We start from the raw sequence: 21,320 nt of genomic DNA on the forward strand, positions 1-21,320 counted from the left end.
GGGGTTTGGGATTTAAGAATGTAGCTATATTTGTTTGAGCCAAGTGATTTTCTTCTCCTGTGATGATTTCATATCAGAAAGCTTAAGACAACATTCCAAGTCTTTTTCCCCTTTTGTGGGCATGTGTCTATATATACGCACACATATATATAAAAAGAGAAAATATTCCACAATAAATTTTCCTTTCTGAAGAGATTTCCACCAGCCCTACAGAGTAACAGCATATGTAGTATGTATGTCACTCAAACATTTCCTTTAACTACAAAGTTTGTGTCAAAATCTGTTCTGAAACAACTCTACGATGTGTATTTCATATAACCCTGAATTACAGGTTAGGCTACATTTTAAGTATGAAATATTAAGTGAGATCATAATAGTTAAATCACTCCATTGTCATTCCAACACTAACTCAGGTTGGCAGAGCTCATGCTCAATGATGTCACCATTTATACCTTGCTGCAGCTGCGAGCAGAGCCCAGTTTGCATAAATTAGCTTTGATCGATGAAAAGTATTAACATTTTTTATTTTTACCTTGGAGCGCACTTTGAATTATCAGTTGCTCTTTAGTGTTTTAAAAATGCATATGAGTGAGTTAAGTGGCAGGCTAAAATATACTGCAGTGACAAACTGCAGAAGCATGTTCAGTGTGCTGGAAGCCGAAAGGACTGGAGACAAGAAACACCCCTCACAATAACCTGCACCTTGACAATGTCCAAGAAGTGCCATCCAATTTGCAGGTTGGAAAGACTATCAAAGCCCGGCCCTGAAATAGCAAGGACAGCTGTAGGATGGATTTTACCATCCTTCCACACATTAAACACCATCCTACTTTGCATCAGCTCCCACTGAAATAAATAACTCAAGAACTATGCAACATAAATAACAGCAGAATGGTTACGGGGAAAAAAAAAATCATCTCTCCATCTTCTAAAAATAGCTTTCTTTTGGCTACGTTGTTCCTTTATGACTTTCCTTGAGAAAGCAGTGATGAACAGAATACTGATCGGGAATCACTAGCGGAGGCTGCCTCAGGAGTATCATTAAAAGGCACATTTCTCCCACAGCCTCCTGTTTCTCCAATGGAGGAGAGTGCATTTTCCATCTCTTTCTCAAGGTTGGAGCAGTGACTGCCTGCTCCCTGCTTCTCTTCATCCTTTCAGCACTCAAAGGTTTCTCTACCCAAGACGCGCCTCTGCTCGTACAGAAAGCTCTGCTCGGTGTCTCTGAGGCTGGGAGGCTTCTGAGCCTCCACGGGAAATTCAGCACAGCCCCAGCACTTGCTCTGGTCTTGCAGGGAACTGCCAGTAGGACCTACAGACACACATAGGAAGGAAGATGCATCCAAATAGTCCTTAACAGTCCTTCACTGGGACATCTCCATGCCGTTAATTCTTATATTCACAAATACAATGGTTACATCCTGACTGAAGTGAAGCTGAGGAACACCCATCCTCACTCTGCTCCACGACAAAGCTTCATAGATCAAGTGAAGTTCTCCTCACAGCACATTTAAGTCAGGTACAGCCACGCTGAGTTCACATAAATAAGCTCTACCCTGCTGCTTAGAGAGCTTTCCATGGTTTGCCCCCAAAGCAGAAGAGACTTTAAAGTCAGTTTACATCTTAAAAAAATGCAAAAATGAAAACTGATTTCAAAGGCATGTGGAGGGGGCCATCGCCCTCCTCTCCTCCGGTGGGCTGAAGCCATTGAGATTTGCGATGCAGGTGGGACTTCACCCAGAGGCTGTGAGGAGATGGAAGGTTTGCTTTTCCATACAACACCCTGAGCTCTTCTGTGGGAAGAGCTTGGGCAACAAAAACGCCTTCTTGTCCCACATTGCAATGTTTTCCAAATTCTGAAACATAATGCCACGGAGGAAAAATGTCTGCACTGGTGGTGCTTGAGCTATATAAGACTGTCAGGGAAGGGAGTGACAGGAGTCAAATGCTGCGCTAAGCATACGCTTATAGCCAAATAAATGGACAAAAGGTCAAATCAAAGACTATCCACATTCGAGGTTTATTTCAGGACCCCTTCTTCTATCACTACTAGGGGAGCCACAGCCCTTTCAGAAACAAGCTGTTCCTGCTATTGCTGGCTTTGGAAAAAAAGCATACTGCTGCTAACCTCTTACATAAAGTGAGCAGACAAACAGCTGAATTGCTGACCCCTAATGGCCTTTTCCCTAGGATTTGTGGGTTTGCACAAAGAAGCCAACATTTTACATGCAGCCCTCGATGGAGTCTGGAATTGTGCAGAAACACTGTTTGGAGTGCACACTCTTAACCCAATTGTTTGTGTACAATGTTCCTCCTCTCTGATGCCAAACACTGTAGGCCTCTGAGTTATTTTGTTATTATTTTTTTTAAGCTGCTTGGCCATACACAACTTTGAAACCCTGTATATACCTCCACTGCCATTAACATCGTGATATAAGTACAAGCCTGCAGTCAGGGATTTTCGTCTTTGTTTCAGTCCATCCTCTTTTTCCAGCTGAGCTCTCATAGCTCGGGAGATATAAGCACCAAAATTGTAAAACATTTCTTGGCCACAAATGTGCGAGTTCTCTGTGACTGAACACAAGGAGCGGGCAGCAATGTGCATCAGGTTTACATTATGAGTGGGAGGTATTTAGCAAGAGCAGTTGACTCAGCCTGAGTTTCGAATAAACAATTCTCTCCATCCTTACTTGCAAATTGATTTTTTTATAGACTTCTGTTGATTGGCAACAGATACAAAACATCCCTAAGGAAGTGCCATTTCCCTTTGAATGGAGAACCACGGGCAAAACTCAGACACAAGGTTCCAGCCCGCAGTAAAGCATCACCTTTCCATTAAACCACAGGCTACGCTGACTGACCCTGCCCAGCAACCCCTAGTGCCTCCAGCCTGCCCCAAATTAGACCCATTAAAACTACTCAAACATGATCGTAAAAGCATGCACTGCAGCAGAGCATTTCAAGGACCACACACTACCTGCTGCCAACGCACTGGATGTTTTCAAGCACCCCCAAGTAATCAAGCCTCACACCTCGAAGGATGAGAAAGTGCAAGCGATCCAACAGCCCAACTGATACATTTACACAAGCTAGGGATGAAAGCACAGAACACCACAATACTCGAATTCAACAACAACAAAACAGCATTCAGGCATAACAGCCAGAACAAAAATCACCATTGTACAGTTGGTTTCCAATTATTCGAGCTCTGAGCTACTAAAACCTACAGTATACGCTATTCTGTACTCTTCAGCGATACTAAATCCTACCTTCACATTTTTGTTTTAATTCAAAGACATACTAATTGTTGTGCACACACAAAGTATTACCTGGAATAACACTTCAAATGCAAATTAAGGGCTCTGTAAAATTATTGTAACGCGAGAGTACCATGGTTTATTAACAGCAGATTTGCAAGGTTAATTTTCAATTATGTATTTCTTATTAGTTTCCTGGCTGTCTTGCTATTATTAAATTTAAAGAGGAAGATACTTTCAATGTGTCCAGCTTCTCTGGCATTATTACTGATAATTATTCCTATTTTCCAATTTGTGTTACTCTCGTGTCTTGCAAAATTTGTAATTAATGAGCAAATAATTATAGCAGCACTTACTAGAGCTGCTTTAGTTAAAGCTGCGTCAGCTTCTGCATTAGGATCCCCATTTTTCAAGGGTTTATAACTCAAGCATAAAAATTCATTCTGGGCAGAGCCTTTCCATAAGAGCTGTCTGCTGAGCATGGTTTTTTTTTGTTTTTAAATGTTTCTAAGCAGCATTATTTGTTACAGACAAAGTTATGGACATTTTTTAAAAATCTTAAACTTCCAAGAACATTAAGTTTACAGCTCTCCATTTTTTAATGCACCAACATCTCTGGAATAAAGGCATTTTATTTTAAGGTGAAGGCATTCACCTTTAAAAATATGAAATGAGATATCTCAGCATCTCCAAAAACCAGAACCAGGTTTTTAATGCCTGGTGGTCATTAGCTTTACAAAATAGACACAGAAGAGAGCTTGACATTCAGGGATGTTTATGCTGATCCCAACCAGTTAAGCATTCATGCACATACTCAATTAAGGCACATGAGTGGTCCTTAGGAGTCAACAGGCCTGTCCACACTCTCTGAGATGCACATGCATTCACTGCCTTGATTCAGCAAGACAAAGCATTTCTTTTGACGCAAGTTTTAGGCTGTCCCTATTCACTGCAAACTCTTGTCCACACGCTTCAGAAAACCGAGCATCACAGGGCTCGCTTCTTCAAGATGCTGAGGACCTAGTGGCACTTCAACCCACAGGGCTTAAAAGGCTCAGCACCTTCTTGACAAGGTGCTCAGCATCATGCAGCGTCCTGTCTGGTGCCAGTATTAGACTTACCACAAAACTATTGCTTCTCTTTTAGCTGAATAGAATACTCAAAGGGCAAAAGCAGCAGATTCCAAACCACAAGGTTTGCTGTGCACCCGATACACTTTACCAGAAAATAAAATTTGACAGTGACAACTCTAGAGCAAACAGATCCTGCAAAATTTAGTCACTACAGGACAGCCCATCACAGCTGCTTACTCTAAATACCCTTTGTGTTTGGCCATCCAGAAACACTGGATGCATCCCTTCATCACTTCCTTGTCTTCCATAGACCTTCTCCTGCAGAGGGGCTTGGAGCAGTCACCCAGCTCCTAGAAAGCCACTCCTGGAACTGTTTGACCTCAATATTGAATTTAATTAAAGCAAGACCACTGTAATTTAGCAATCAGGGAATAACAACAAGTCGGTAGCACTGTGCATATCAAACTTCATTCATTTTATATAAGCTTTGAAGAGCAGGATGGACAAGACCCTTCCAGCAGCAAACAAACAGCAAAAAATGCACACAAAACCCCCAAGTATTACTAGGAAACATAATCAGAAATGAGACAAAAGCAGAGAATGATGAGACCTACCTGAATCAGTCACAGCAAAGAAGGTTTGTCCTCTTGAAAATCCAGGCACCTTATCTCTTTAGCCTCCTCACCAGAAAAGGAACACATGGGCTCTGTGGACCTTTTATTTACTTTCCTTTGATCAGCTGAAGCTCTTCACACCCTCATTTGGTATAATTATCTCCTCATGTTTGAGTTAATTTCTAATGAGAGGAACCCATTTCTTAATATATTAGTTGATCCAGGGCCACAGCACTGAAGCCTTTTACCACAATGTCTAAGGAGGTGCAAATACACCTTCTCACTGGTGCCATCCTCATGATGGAGCCATATTTTATAAGCCCATACTATCAGTAGCAAATGCACCAATAACTTGCAAGCTTCACCATGTTACAGGAATGCTTTATTTCTCCAAAGCACATATGCAGAGCCATACTACATAGAGCCAACTACAGCTGATGTTTTTAATCTATAATAAACCCTTGCTATATAAACCAACTGTTCCTCCTCGTTTTAGGTGCCTGTCTTTATCTTTCAGGTAAATATTTTCTCTTGCTGACCTTAGTGTCATGAGCTTCCCCCATTAAGATTAGTTCCCTAAATCTAGTCAAAGGAATCTATATGTGCTGATATTCCCTAGTTGTTGATGACCTCATATTTTGACTGTAACCATGGTGCTGCTGGATTTATCATGGCTGCATGGCACAATGTGTACCTCATTATTCTTTCCTGGCAGCTTTGTATAGCTTTTATTTAGCTGTAAAAATAATTTACATTTCTTGAACATCTGAATTAAAGATAAAATAGAACTATGACATCAAAAGCTGGAGATTTTATGCAAATTTATTTACAAATATAAATCACATTTAGAATGCAAAATTACACAAATGTTGTCTACAAATCAACCATCTCAAAAAGAAATTAATTCTTTACTTTTTAAAGAATAATTCCTTAACATGTTATCTACATAGTTTAAATGTGAATGGAAAGTCGGTATAAAATCCAAAGTGAAATTTGAGTGCCCTGGGTTTCCAATGAGATCAGTTATGTGACAAGGAAGTTTTTCAATTCTACGTCATTGACTTGAAATTGCTTCAGGTCACCAGCCCGTGGCACTCTCCATCAACTGCTCCCAGCCTGGCATGAAATTCTGGCTGCAGTGAAGTCACTGGCAAACTCTTGGTTGGCTTTACTGGGGCCATGATGCCCGGCTGTGGCAAGTGATGTACAGGAACCGCAGCAACAGTTCAAGTCCACCTCATAGTGCTCATGTACCCACATCACACACACCACCCAGGCACCTGGTCCAAAAGTTGAGTTGTTCAAATATTCCAGAATAACATTTCTAGAAAAATACAGCTATTTCCATCTAATCCCAAAACACTAAGCATCATAAATGCAGATTATTTGTCTTGTCTTTTGGGATTTCAGAATTATATAGAATGTATTTTTTGGAGTGGGATACAAGTGATGGGGTGTTTCTGACTACAAAGCTACTTTGAGCAAATAATCTAACAGTAGTTACTTTGCTTTCAAAATGATCATAGATTTTGAATACAAATATGGCTTCATAAAATTTCTTTAAAAACTTCTGACAGTTTCTCTCTGCTCTAACCTCAGCCTTCTTCTTAAACTTCTTGTGCTTGGCTATTTTACCATTGTCTCCTCTTATGCAAGATCTCTGCTTTATATTTGTGGGGAAAAAATCAGTGGTTGTTTTCTTGACTTTCCAATAGAATAATCCATATGAGGTCTCAGTTTTGATGAACAATTTTAGTATAACATCCCTTCTAGTTGGTGGAAGCAACATCCAAACCATCTCAGAAAGCTCCATGCTTCCCATCCTTCTGCTACACTGAGTTCTCCACTGTGCAGCCCTGTTCCCATTGCACTTCATCCAAAAAAAAAGGTGGAGAATTGTGTCCTAAAGAAAAGAGAAAAAAAAAGCATAAAAATATTAACTGCCAATGCCCTGCTCTTTCATTAGCTCTGCTTCCATGTTGAGACTAAATACAACTCTTGAACCAAAAGTAACACAGCAAATGACTTCTCCTTTAGTCAGGCAATCCACACCACCCAACTTTCTCTGCCTCTGCTGAGAATATCTAAAAGCATGCAGCTGCGTTTTGCTATGTCTTGCAGATCCCTTGTAGACAAAGTCAGCTATCATTTCAGACATATTAAAATGATTATTTAAGCATTTCATACAGACTGATGTGCAATCTGACTTTGCCTCTTGCCTGCCACACAGCGCTGCCTGGCTTTCTGTGCGTACAGCTGGGGTGAACTACAGGACAAAACCCTGCCCAATTTGCATTTCTCCTGCCTGCAGCTTGCCTGCCAGCTTGGGGGGGGAGCCCAGGCAGCAAAAGTCTGCCTACGGAGCACCTCAGGAGCCCTTTGAGTTTCAAAGATGATTTTTAATTATGGATTTGGGCATTCAGCAGCCGACAGGCTGATCTGAACACCCACATCTCTCTAAGGACTTGGTGAGACTGAAAAAATCAAGTCCTGCCATAACTGCTATCACATGCGCTACTGCTTCAGGGGCATCCCTACTTGCTTGTAAAAATGATACCAATACCTCAATACCAAAGTCATTGTTAGAGTTGGGAGCACAAGGAACACAGGCTCAGGTAAATTTTGCCTTTCAAATTGTAATAAATAACACGTGGTTTAAATTTATATTTTTTTTTAGTTTCACCTTCTGAGAAATTGCACAGGGAAGAAACTCCAGGATTACAACAAAATAATATTCATAAAATGATCCTCTGGAATTTACCAGGTTTGAAAATTTATGTCAGTGTTTTTAACCATCCGACAAAATTCCTTAAAAGAAAATTTTTGGTTAAGTCTCATGGAACAACCTAAAATACAAATAAAACGGACATTCTGGTGGATTAACACTGAAGACATGTCTCTAATTTTATACATTTGGTTTCTCAGAAGAACAACACCTTTTCTAACCAATTATTGCTTCTTCAGCTTTCTCGGAAGGTGCCACGGTGTTGTGGGCACAATACAGTCATATTCCCCAACACCACATTAATCTTGATATTTGCAGGGTAGCAACACCTACTGTGAAGAGCAGGAGAGCGATGGGTATGGATGTTCAGCTTTCCATCCTGGCTGGTACTGGACCAAATACATTCAACAGGGCATCCAAACAATGGAAAAGAAAGGAAGAAATGAAAAAGAGAGAGACAAAAAAAAAGGAAAATGTATAAGATGTGGTAAGAAATGTTGTAATTAAGAAGATCCAAGTGAACTGGAGACTGGTTTAACAAATATAGAATAGTTTTACATCTCAGGAGGGAGTAATACTCTTACAACTCAGAGAGGGCCCGAGGCCCCAGTCAGGAGGAGTTCATGTGCTTCAGTCCCATCGCAGACAATTGGATTTAAGCACATGTTTAAGTACGTGGCAGAGCAGGGATGGTTTGTGAGATCCCTATAAAAGCACAACCTTCCATTCTCCCAAACCATATGGATTTGACTTCCCATATGGAGTGACAAAATAAAAATATATTCTAAAAATAGCTCTCAAAAAATGCACTGGCTGAAGGCTGCTTCCTGTGCTACAATTTGATTAGCCTTGTGTTTTATTTCTTCAGCCGCGATTTCAATTTATCTCTGATTTGGAGCATGAAAAGCTGCTTTTGTAGTTGTAAGCAGAGGAGAAAAAGGCATCCGGGAAGCAAATATAGAGAGCTCTTCTGGCTTTATAGGAGCTGCAGGAACAAGTAAAATGATTTTAGAGCGGCAGAAAACAAAGTGATGCTGGGAGATGATCTATCTTTGCAATCTGTATTTAAGTTCCCTGTCAGCCCCTCTGCGGGCGCAGAACATTACATATTCTGTGCAGCTCTAAAGTAACCTAAAGGAGCCAAAAATTGTCAGTGCAGAAATCCCCTCTGCGGGAGGGATCTCTGCCAGCACGGCTCCCCCCCGGCTCGGCGCGGCGGCCGCACGCGGCTCCCTGACAGCTCCTTCTGTCCACCGCCACGCGAGGAGCTGGGGGAGCCGCTCCCTCCGTGTCACGGCGTTGATGGATGGTATCGAACACAAACATTCCCATTTGGGCTCTGCTCTAAGGTGCCTTCTTAAAAATCATAAACTTTTTTCTTTTTTTTTTTCTTAAGAAAAAAAAAAACAACCTGGAAATTTTAAATTCCTTCCCACTTCAGCTGGGTCAGGGAGCAAACCATCAGCCAAGTGCCTGGGGAGCTGCTGGTGGCATCTAAGATCTGAAACTACTGTATTTGGAGAAGGGGAAGGAGAGGAGATCAGTCTTAGAGGGATGCTCAACCATGAAGTTCTTACTTGAAGACTCAAGTAGTAAGTCTCACAGCGGGTCTCAACAGGAATTGCTTTCCCCCTCATTGGTGTTAGAAGACAGCTGGGGAATAGCACCACAGCCCAAACACATCACATCCCTCAACAGCAGCCAGACAACAAGGTGTCTCAACAAGGATCTTTCCTTTGGTGTCCGCTATGAAGCTCCTGCCACTCCAGAAGTTGCCTACGGATGCCTGGGCTGTGCTGCTCCCTGGTTTAGGTCACTGCCTTCGGCTGGAGACCAGGATTTAACACCCACCCCTGCTCCGGCGGCACTGCAAGCATGGAAACTGTCATTTATTTTTCTGGGCTATACAGGTCTGCCCAAATCTCACCCATCCTTGTCACCTCCGAGAACACAAGCACAGAACTGCTCTGGTTAGACACATACATTTCTCATTATTTGTGTCTTTTGCCAAAATAAGTAAACAAATAGATAGAGAGCAGATAGACAGATAAGTAAAAACATTTGCGCTCAGCTTTCCAGGGTGATGAAGTAGGTCATGCCTTGCTTTTCCAGCATTTCAGTTTTCCCACATCCGTGAGTTTGCTTGGTTTTATGCAAATAATAACCATGGATTTCCTGCAGACCTCTGATGCTGCTTTAATAATGCACACTCTGGGAGAGCTTTCTGTCCTGTTTCTGGGTTAATATTTATTGCTGTGGTTGCAAATGTGAAATAAAACTAAGAAAAATTGTGTTTGCCAGAAAACTGTGTCCCTCTCCTCGGCGCAGGAGGGGATAGTGAGCGCTGGTGGGGTGGGAAGGAGGGGGCAGAGCAGCTCCCAGCTCCTGTCCAGCCAGAAGACATGAACAAGAAGCAAAAGGCCAACCCTTCTGCCATCTGTTTGCACCCACTGGGTGCCAGGAGCAAGAAAAAATGGCAAGAATAATGTTCAGGTTCCCTGCTCTGGGCACCAGCATCATGGTTTAGGCTCTTGGATACTGGGCTCCAAGCCACAGTCCCAGAAACTGTGGCTGTTTGAAATAAAGTTCATTTGGGGTTGGTTTTTTCCCCTCTCTCTCTGCAATCTATTCAAGCTCTAGGAAAAACTTTTCCAATCTAAGCAAAAGCTCTAGATTTACTCTTGAAAGATGCCTTTATAATATCTAAGAAATATTAAAACCTGAAAGGGGAAAATAGAAGATATCCAGAGTGGGAAGAAGCTGAGCTATAAAAGCTTTGGAAGAAAAAAGATTAGAAGCCAGCTTTTCTCTAAATAATTTATAGAGAAAAAAACTAACACTTTGGAAACAATTATTTGCAAAGTTCAAAGTACTTGGCACCCTTTGCTTTGGTAAGATAAGGGGCAACAAATAACATCCATAGTCACAAGAAGTTAGCCAATTACATCTGTCAGCAAAACTAATTTACAAAAAATATATTTCTTCTAGGAAGAATACTTTTCTTGCTTCAAATTCATTTTTACATTGCTAATAAGTCTCTTAGCAGTAGATTATAAGTGCCTCTTAAACCAGGAACATGCGATCGCCCTGAGCACAGCCAGCAGTCTCTTCTCCGGAAAAAACGTGATTGAAGCCAAGAATTTCACCTGAGGAGGTTCCTGCAGGTGTTTGGTCCCATGTCCGGAACCCAAACTGTTACAGAAACTGTTAATAATTATTATACACTGCCAATCTTCAGAAACATGATCTAGCACTATTCTGACCTTTTAACCTCACCTTACATGTAGACATGAGCGGGCATTTTTAGGATTACATGCCTGGGGAGTGGAAGAGAGTCCACCTGCCTGATAGCCTGCATAAGGCCTATGAACCTCAAAAATTCATCCAAAATGCTCCAAAAACTGTCTGAAACATCCTAAATCTGTCATCTGCTGAGTCAGGTAAACCCTTTAAGGTAATGTAAGTTCAGAAGAATTTAATTTCAGTAAAAAAGTGATGGATGAGAAACAAAGACAATCAAAGACAGTCCTTTCTGGCAGGCACTGATGGGTCCTGCTTTCCTGAGCTCCACAAATGTGGCACTTTTCCAGAGGAGATGCTGAAAAACACCTGGCTGTGGTCTCTGGAGGTGAACAAAAGCAGGAGCTGGATTGTGGCACAAAGACGAGTAGTGGATATGGGATACAAATGGAGAAACAAAACTTTTGGATACATGACTAGAACAATCTGAAGAAAAAAAAAGTACTGCCTCTTTGTGGACAAATTCAGTTCTATCAACTCTACTTGAAGGTGTTAAGAAGCCCGGGGCTGCCCTTGGCACCTCACCTGCACAGTGCAGAAGCTGCTGTCCTCCCCAGCTGGGAATTCACTGCTCCAACACCAAGGAGCCTGTTGGTGCCCTCTCCTGTGCTGGGAGGGGCAGAAAGAATAAAAAGTGATTTTAGAGCTAATAAGAATTATGGCTGGTGACACCTGTATGGAACAACAAACTGTTTTCAGGTGCGTTATTGTCAAGTATTGCCTGCTCTGCGGTGCTTTGCACAGAAAAGCGTCAGAAACAACGTACCTCAGGAAGCTGTCTGGAAAATAAATGCAGTAGCTTAATTAACACACAGAAATGCTCACTTGTGCAAAGAAAATATTTAGATGATGAAGAAAGAGGATCAGCTTCCAGCTTTGGGTATTCCAGACAATTCTCTGATTGATTTGCACATAGGCACTTCACTGAAGAACTGAGATTAGAGTTGACTATGGCCATTCCAGACATTATAAGAAAGCATCTGACAAAGTTACAAATCTAAATCCTGCACTCAGAAAAGGGGCTAAATTCTTTAAATCATGTTATTCCATTTTAGTTTCTCGCTTTCCTCAATTTTTTTTGTTCCAAAGACTTTGTGGCAATTCATGTCAAAGAGCTAAGTAAATATTTTCTTGCACTGTGTGGAAGATGATGTCAGGCTGTGATGGAAGTGAAATACTGACTTTGTATAACTGTTTGTACCTCAGATAGAATTGACTCATTTTGTGAGATTATAGAAAATGCATTCTGTGATTATATATGCCCCTAGAGGCCTCGTGGAGGTGAGATTATGCACCTCACAATGTTATTTTACCAGGAAAAAAATGGAGTAAGTAAATAAAAAAATCTGTAGGATGTGACTTCATCATGCACTATTGACATCTGCTTGTATGATTTAAAGGATGTTACTATGAATATCATAGTTGCTAATGTAAATGATGAAGAAATCATAGGTCAATCATATAATAATAAATATTAGCATAGGTTTCCCAAGGCCAGAAATGGTTGAAATAGTAATTGGAATTATGATTTTACTCTTGAATTATGTGATACTGAAAACACTTTGGTCGCTGCTGCTTTCCTGGAACTGCTCCATTAAAGCCAAGCAGATACACTCTCCGATCTTTCTTATTCCAAGAAATAATGGCACCTTTTCATAAGGATTATTCTTCTTTCAGGTGGGCACACCCCTCGCCCCGTACGTTGCATTAAGTTGCCATGTTACAGGGGTGCATTGAGCTGCCTGTCCGTGGTGCCTGTCGCTCTGGGTGCCGGTCTGAGGAAGCAGCACCCCAGCTCTGTCATCTGTGTTGGTTACCTTGGGGTAAGGTAGAAGAAGAGGAAAAAAGCCCTAAGTGTACTGCAGACACAAAGCAAGCATCTCACCTCTTCCTCAACCGCAAGACACTTGCCTCTTAAACACCAGAATAAAGTGCTCTCAAAATGCATTAATGCAATAGCTGATATATTAAATTTGATGAAAGACTGGTCCAAACAATATGGTTTAAATTGACAAAATACCCTAACTCATGGCACTATTTATGGCACCACTGAATTACCCTGGACACACAGAAGGCACAAAAAAATGCCGCTGCAGCTTCAGAGTAATTCATTTAGGAGTTATCTGGCAACACCTCGTGCAGCAAAAATCTCCCCGGCCAGCCTGGTGCTGCAGAGCAAATGCTTTCTTCCAGAGGGCGAGGGGGCTGATAGTCACTTTAAAGCACCGCGTGTCATTCTGCACCTCCTTTTCCCAGCTCTGTACATCAGTACCTGTGATGAAGACTGTATGAATTCATCCCAGAGCGGTCTGAAAGTCAGAAGCTGCTACATGAAAATATTTTAAGTAATAGGAATTTCTGGGTGATTACTGTATTATCTGGGGATTCCTGCCAAATGCTGCATACGACGGGCTTTGGAAATGTTGCTAAATCATAGTTTTACAGAGGAAAAAACACCACTGTCTAATCCTGAAATGCTATCTGGATATTGTTGGGCTGTTTTCCTTTAATGCTTGTAATTCCTTACTGATGGGAAGCTCATAGCTGAGCAGTCATGTTCTAGCTGGTGTCTAATGCTGAAATACTCCGTATGAAAAAATCCGGATATGCCATGAGTATTTTAGCACAGTTACACAAAAGTCTAAAATTAGGTCATAAATTATATAATCTTGCAAGGAAACAACAAATTTAATGACTATGCCAAACCAGAGATAAAAGCTGAGGAAGGAAATAGCATCTTTCTCATTAAATATTAAGGATCAGATCCTTCAAACATTTCCCAGTGATGAACTCTGTGGGAGTTTGGCATCTGTATTTGTGTGTATTCTATAGAATATGCTTATACATCATATACAAGTGCTGAATGTGATTTATGGAGCACACACACACAGTAAGTATATTTATAATGCATAAATATATTCCATCAAGAGCAGAGAAGGTGATTAGTGACAGTTTCCTAAGAGGTTTAATCAGATATTGTGATGGCTTATTTCCAACGTTGCTCCAAAAGGGTTTTTCATTACAGGGCACTCAGAAAGAGCAGGTAGAGGCATCGCTTTTTCACACTTACAGTGGCAGCAGATATCACAGACTCAGAGATCAGCTCTGTGCATCCTCAGTGGGATTCAAGAATCCTGTAAAAGAAGAAAGATTACCAGGTTATAACAATGGATTTGAAAGTTACCTGCAACCTTTGAATCTCTTCCCTAATGCTACTGTGCCTAGTCTTTCTTCTAACCTCACACAAGACGAATCTGATTTGATCTACTTAAAATAATGCAGGGGTGAGGTTTTGTGCATATTCCCTTAAAAATTGTGAGTGATTCCCCCGGGACTGATGGCCAGTGCTGATGTCCTGAGTATGTTAATGAGAGGGAATTAGAATCTCTGATGGAATAAGCAAGATAGAGCTCCTGTCCTTGCTGTCGTCAAAGCTTCTCTGATAACCATGTCCTTTTTTTTCAAAGATTTGAGTCATTTGTGGATTGACTATATAATCCTTGTGCTGAAGCCTGGGAAAACTGCTGTTGATGCCCTTGGCAAATTCTTATCCTAAAAAAGCATGAAAAAGAGTAGCAAGTAATTTCAATTCCATAAAATACATTAAATGCAGCACACAGGTATGTAAATGGGAAACTCCATAACTGTAATTTGCCCATTTAGAGCCTGATCTAAAGGCTATAAAAGTTAATTTGAAATCTTTTCATTGATTTTAATGGCCTTTGGATTGGGCCCATATTATTCGCTGCATATCATGTTTGTTTCAGAGCAACGGTACATTTATCTAAAACATGGATTATGTGGATTATAATACACACAGATCCACTGTTTATTGTCCAAAGGCACAGCTACTGAAATTTATTGACTTTGGCAATACACATAAAATCTAAAAATCGAAAGAAAGTCCCAAATAATGATTACACTTTTTTAAAGTGAGATAAAAAATGAGAAGGCCTTCTTTTCATTATATACTGGTACAATCTAAATGTATTTTAAGCATCATGAAATCCAAATGGAATTTGTCACAATTCCTCATTTCTGAATGCAGCAGTTCAACAAAAAATTACATGTAAATGATTCAAAACCTCTTGAAGAAACAGCATTTTTTTCTAATTTGAGGAGAAAAAAAAATGTTTCAACCCAAGCTCAGCAAGGGATAACAGTATTACAGTCGCTGCACAGAGAATTTAGCCACTCATAATTCTAAATCCTTCTCAAACGCTTTATTGCTATAAGGTGGCTAATACCAGCCTCCACACAACAGGACTCCCATAGCATTAACCATGAGAGATAGGCTTCCAGAAAGAAACTATAGCACAGTAATTGTAAATCTCTAATGATGCATAAAACCAAGCTGAATTGGTCCTGAATTCTCAGCATAAAAGAAATGAACCATCAGAAGAACCAATTCTGGTGGCAGTATAACATACCCCAGTGTGGAAACTGTTTATGGTGTTTGCTGCAGTGGAAATACTCCTACTAATATGCAAGCTATATGAATTCATTAAAAATGCCCAAATGCTGCAGCTTCTCATGATACCATGTGTGACATTAAAAACAAATCATTAGCCAAAAGAAAACCTCATCTGTACCAAAACAATTCGCTGTCTTCTTTCTCAGTCACAGCCAGCTGCCCATACAGTGAAATCAGTCAGTTCTGCGTTCTTTTAAACCCATTTTGCAAGACCTTTGGGATGATGCTGTGCTCCTGGCAGGTACTGCCTCACCAGGCTGGGCTGTGTTGGAGCTCTGCCCCACCGAGACTGCATGTCCCAGGTGCTCAGCTGAACTTGGGCTGACTACATGGGCAGGAGATGAGCCTGAAGCCTTATCCCCCTTCCCAGCTTTGCTCAAGAGGAGACCTATGCTGGACCTCCTGCAGTGGCCTTCAAGGGAATAGAGCCATGGCCATATACCAGTGGGATAGGACTGTCCCTCACGATGTGCCATCACAAACCCGAAACTTCCCATTTTCTTAGAAGATGTAGTCAATTCCCACTGGATAAGCCTCCAATAAAATATTTAAATCCATAATTAATGATACCGTTTAATTAATTAATGATGTAATCCACAACCTCTAACAACGAACCCAGCTCTTTTCAGAAACCGCAATGCACAAACCTGGACCTTCACTCATTAATCCACCACTGTCCAGAAGCAACTTGCTCCAGAAGCAGATCAGACTGATTATCTGAGAGGCCAGAAATCACTTAGTTGTGCACAAATGAGGCACAGCAGGCGCAGAGGTTATACACCTTCCCCCACGCAGCCTTACTCAGGAGCTTCAGGGTGGCCACAGACACGATTCCTTTTGAGACAAGAAGCCAATCTTACTTTTGTGTCTAGAAGATCTCTGGCTTCCTTTAGACACTGCCAAGAGGTATTAGATGGGATGATGCTTTTCTAGCACCGGGGCATCTGTCCACTGAGAACTAGATTGACAAGGCTGGAACTGTTGGGTTTGTTTGTTTTATCATTTCACAACTCTAAGAGCCAGACATCTGAACGCTCGGATACATCATTGCACAGTGTCAAAATCGGCAAAGGCACAGATTTGAAATCTGCATACGTGGACAAAAATAGGGTGTATCTGAAATTAATTAAAATTTCTAGGCACTACCTAGAGAATGATATTTATCCACAATAAACAAGCATCAATGTATATCACATTTAGTGTATGGCTTTCAGTGAAATTGCAGTTTTCAAGTCTTGCATGTAGGACTCTAAGGCTTAGCACTGACTTTTTATTTAAAAAAAACATTTTAAAGAATTCTTTTCTAAAAGACAAGAAGGAAATGCCACTGATTTAAAGTCAAATTAAAATGAAATTTAATGCAAGTAACCCACTGAGGCTCTCTGTGCTTGCAGTTGCAACTAGGTGCATCACATACTACACGTGCAGTAGAAAACATACCATAACTGTATAGGTGTTACAGCCTTATCTATGATCTCTGTGGAAATTATGAGAAGAATAGGTAAACAATTTTGTGACGTATTTCTTTAAAAGGAAAAAAAAAGCATCGATCTGATTCTGTCCCTACTGTTGTTAACGAATTTTTTAACACTGACAACAGTAGAAAAAGTTAGGATAAGGATAAGGGGTGAAGAAATTAACTTTCCCTATTAAATACCCTCCTTGTACATATATATAATGAAAAAGGAATGGAGAAACTGATGAAAAAGGGGAAAACCGCTGCAGGCATAAGAGAAAAATGATCTAATTCACACTCTGTTACAAACTTCATTCACATTGGCAAGTTGCTGGCACCATGAGCATCTTTTTTATGACTTGTGAGTGAGGGGTCTTACCCTGTAAGCAATTTTTATAGCTGTTCATTTTGGGAAAAAGTCCAAACTACTTGACCCATTGCCCTGAGGATCTCACAGCAGTAAGTGTTATCCAAGATACTCCATCTGACACCTCTATATTCAAAGGTACCTCCATTTTTTCCAATCAAATCAGAAGAACTCTAATTAAATTTAAACAAGAAGCTAAAGTGAGATGAATGGTTTATAGGTGCTTCATGCTTCCCTACATTGATTAATAGATAAAGAATTCATACCTCCACCAAATTAGTTGACAAACCCTGCTGTAATTTATTCTGTGTACATAATGATCTGTAAGCACAGTGCACTCTAGTAGGGACTGAGCTCCAGCTCCCTCTAAATATATTTTGTGCTGGTTGGCTGCACCCACCAAGTATTTACATACCACAAATCTTGTCCTCGTATTCAAAGTTTCTCAATATGGTTTTCATTTTAAATTAAAGTAGCAGCAGTTACTCTTGCATAGAAAGCCATTATTTGTGAATCTGGTTTGCAACGTGGGCAGTTGCATTGGACCGTGCCATTTCTTGGTGCCCAAAGAACTGCTCTGCTGAGTTGTGTTTTTCCTTTTGTTTTCCCTGATGTTGTCCTGCATATTACTCTGCTCTGTAAGTGAGCAGCAAATATAATTTTCTTTCACATATGGATGAAATTTTGCTAGAGCAGTGTATTTGCCATTTCAAAATCAGGCTCTCTAACCCCAAAGCTGATCCAGAAGATGCCTGACCACTTGTAAAGCACGGCATTAGAAGAAGGTATGCCAGGGGCTGCACCAGGGACTGCCTATCTACCTCGGACAACCGTGAGCACTGGCCACCATGGACCAGCTGGAGCCATCCAGAAATGGGCCCCAACTTTTGAAGATGGCACTGGCTGAGATTATTTCAAAGGAGTTTACTTTTTAGAATAATGCAGTTAGGTTAGGGTACGAACTAACCGCTGGCCAGAGATGTATACAAGGTTTAATGCAATTCACTGACTATTTTGCAGTTCAAATTTTGCAAGGGGCATCCAGCCCTTGAGAGAGATATCCCTGCATTGGACAAACGGAAATCAATAAATCTATTCAGAAAAACGTAATTTCATTTTGCTTCTTAACCAGAAATTGAGATACACACATTTCTCCCTTCCCAGTCCTCCCTGACTTAAATATATCCTGTGTTATATAAGTAATTGTTTTGAACCCACTCTAGGACACAGTCAGAGACATGACTCCAATAACACATTATCAGTAAAACAAAGCAAAACAGTTTCATGTCCCTGCTGGGTTTGTATATACACTCTTAAATGAGCAGATTCTCTCATTATTCACCCTGATCTGGTCATTGTATGCTTAGTCACAGCTGTCACAACAGGTGCCCAAACATCCTCCCCCTTCATGGCACTGCACTTTCTCGCTGGAGTTTGTTGTCAAATTCCTCTGCTGCCTTTCTCTGGTGCCTTTGCTCTTCCTTCTCCAGCTCTTCCCAGGTTCAACTTCATAATTACTTCTGAGATCATCCAGGGCTGGCTGATCCTGGATGTGGCAATCCTTGATCTTAAGCATCATTTCTTCTTTACCAGTTGATGTTCTTTATCCCATCACGTGAAACCATTTTATCCATCAACTTTGACCACGCTTTTCTTGCCTGGACCTTTCTTCATCTTTCTTGATACCTCCAGTGACCATATACTTTGGGACTACGCAGCAGCTAGAGGCTGACCCCTCCACTAGGCCAGATTATCTCTCCCTGTGCCAAAGAACAGCAGGAACCTCCAGTGACTTGAGGACTCCCAGACAGGGTCTTGCCCAACACTATATTTAACATGAAAACTCTTTGAAATTAACATTTATGCCCCAAAATACCTCTTCACGTCTCTTTCTCTCTAACGCCCTTCAACAGCAGTTTGGGGTTCCCAAAATTGAGTGCAGAGCTGCTCCCCCTCCTGTCCCACTCATCTTGCTGCAGATTTATGCACTGCATTTTCCCACTGAGCTTAGCATTCATTGAGGATCTTTTACTGCTGAAAATCCTGTGAGTTCTTAAATTATCATCACTGTGCTACTGTGCACTAACAAAGTTTATCTGATACAACATCATATCAAGCATTTTCAGTTCTGTAACAAATGTTTCCTTAGCTGGAAGCAAGTCTCCTCTGATATTAAGGTACCTAGAAATAAAGAGACAATTTTATATGATTTTTTTTTTGCTATTGTCTTCAAGGAATATAGTGTGGGTTTAGGGCAAAATATACACAATTCAACCTCTTTTATGTTTTGTAGACATCAGAATTTAAGGTCTGATTTCCAAAGTGCTATAATCCATCAGTCCCACAGAATTGCAAAAGCTGGTGAAGGAGAAACTAGACTCAAAGCCAGCTATGTAACCTGTATCAATCCCCTGAAGCACTGAAAAGATTGGGCCAAAACATTAAGGCAAAAGCTTTCTATAATTTTATTTCAGTAAAATTACAAAAGAGCAAGGAAAATACCCAGATGTTGATTCACAGAAAAAACAGATTCAGTACAGTACTAATACCATTTAGTTTGTTTTCTCCCTAAAAACTCATAGTTAGGGGTTAAGACATGCATTTATATCTCAAGTTTCACCCATTTGGGATTGAAATATTTTTTTTCCTAACTTACTCTTACAGTACTGCCTTCTCTGTCCTAAAGCACAGTTTAACATCCCTACGGCAATTACAACTGCTTGCAGTCGAGAACAAAGTATTACAAAAATCTTTAATACATTGCCACCATTCTTAATGCAATTTATAAGCCGACAAAAAGCAGAGGCAGTGTTATATATTCATCCAGATTTCTCTTGGTCACCTACAATTTAAAGAATTCATCCTCCATATTATTACACTTTACAGCTCTTAGGACATATTAATTAACATGCTAAATTAACTTAAATTCTTACTGCCTTAAAATTGAATAGAGAATTCATTCCTCTTGTTCTTATTCTCCCTCTTTTCCCAGATCACTTTAAAAGTAAAGTAATTATTGCTGGTGTGTGTGGCTTCACCCTTCCCAGGATGGGAAATCTCCTGGGCTTGCATTTGATCGCTTGCTAAGCTAGAATGGGAGCAGCTCATCTGCTCTGCTATGGTGCAACTCTGCCTGAATGCAGTTACCTACTGATCTTAAAGAAAACATAAATCTACAATAGATATGAGGAAATTAATAGAGGTGAACAGTGATTTGCAGGGGAATAAACCAGAACCGAAAGCCAGTGTACTGCAATACCAGCAGTGCAAAGAATGTCAAGGAAATGAGCTTAGCCACGGCTCTTTTTTTTTTTTTTTTTTTTACTTTTTTCTAATTGCTTTGATTTATGGCTCTACTTAACTTACTTTTACCAAAAATCATTGGGCAGAATAAAAGAAACCTCGATTTCTGCCTGCCGAGCTGCAGCCAACTGGCAGGCATCACTTCTCAGAAGGTAACAGGACACAATCACTCCCATGGGGCAGAAAACAGGAGTTTCAAGCCGACTCTCAGTTTTACATGGCATTTCTATAGCTGTAAAAGCTCCATATTCCATATTATTAACCTCTTTCTATTCAAGGTTCCAGAAAAGGTGGCTGTGTCAGCTACCCAACCTGAAGTTCAAGACCTTTATGGGTGAGGCGACATTTTAGCGCATAATAACTACACAAAATCCTTATCAAAGATTGTCAGAAAGTTGGAATTACCAGTGGTTATCAGTCAATAATTGTTAGAGTAACTGATGGGTAAGCAGTAACCCTTCACATGCAATTCTTCTGTGGGAATGAGAAAAGCAGCTGGAAGGAATTCATAACAAGAACCTCGCAGAGCTCAGAGAAATGTGATGTATAAACAGATTATTATTTCCTGTGGATATTGATGATAAATGAACTGGATTTGGTATGTCTAGGAAATATCACCACACTCTAAGCCATCCAAACTCCCTGTGGTTAAAGGTAAAAACCTCTCCTGTAACATATGAGAACCCAGCATAAAGAAAGCACTAAATATTTGGGTCACTAGAAATACAAAAGTTGATCATTCCTCTTGCAT

General features: G+C 40.6%; 1 long non-coding RNA gene across 2 annotated transcripts in view; it reads right to left on the minus strand.

Annotated features, from left to right (window-relative positions):
* Positions 1–5,562: 5,562 nt before the first annotated feature.
* The window catches only part of LOC106895439, a 26,400-nt gene continuing 10,642 nt past the window's right edge, over positions 5,563–21,320 (minus strand). The window contains exons 2-5 of one of the 2 annotated variants that reach the window (XR_001413422.1): positions 14,040–14,103; positions 11,495–11,573; positions 8,003–8,058; positions 5,563–6,847 (exon numbers count right to left, since the gene is read on the minus strand). This is a non-coding gene — a long non-coding RNA (uncharacterized LOC106895439). Of the gene's footprint in view, positions 6,848–8,002; positions 8,059–11,494; positions 11,579–14,039; positions 14,104–21,320 lie in introns of both variants that reach the window. The other variant, XR_001413421.1, reaches the window with a different exon arrangement.

The sequence above is a fragment of the Calidris pugnax genome, unplaced genomic scaffold, assembly GCF_001431845.1.
Source record: "Calidris pugnax isolate Ruff unplaced genomic scaffold, ASM143184v1 scaffold38, whole genome shotgun sequence".
NCBI classification, from domain to species: domain Eukaryota; kingdom Metazoa; phylum Chordata; class Aves; order Charadriiformes; family Scolopacidae; genus Calidris; species Calidris pugnax.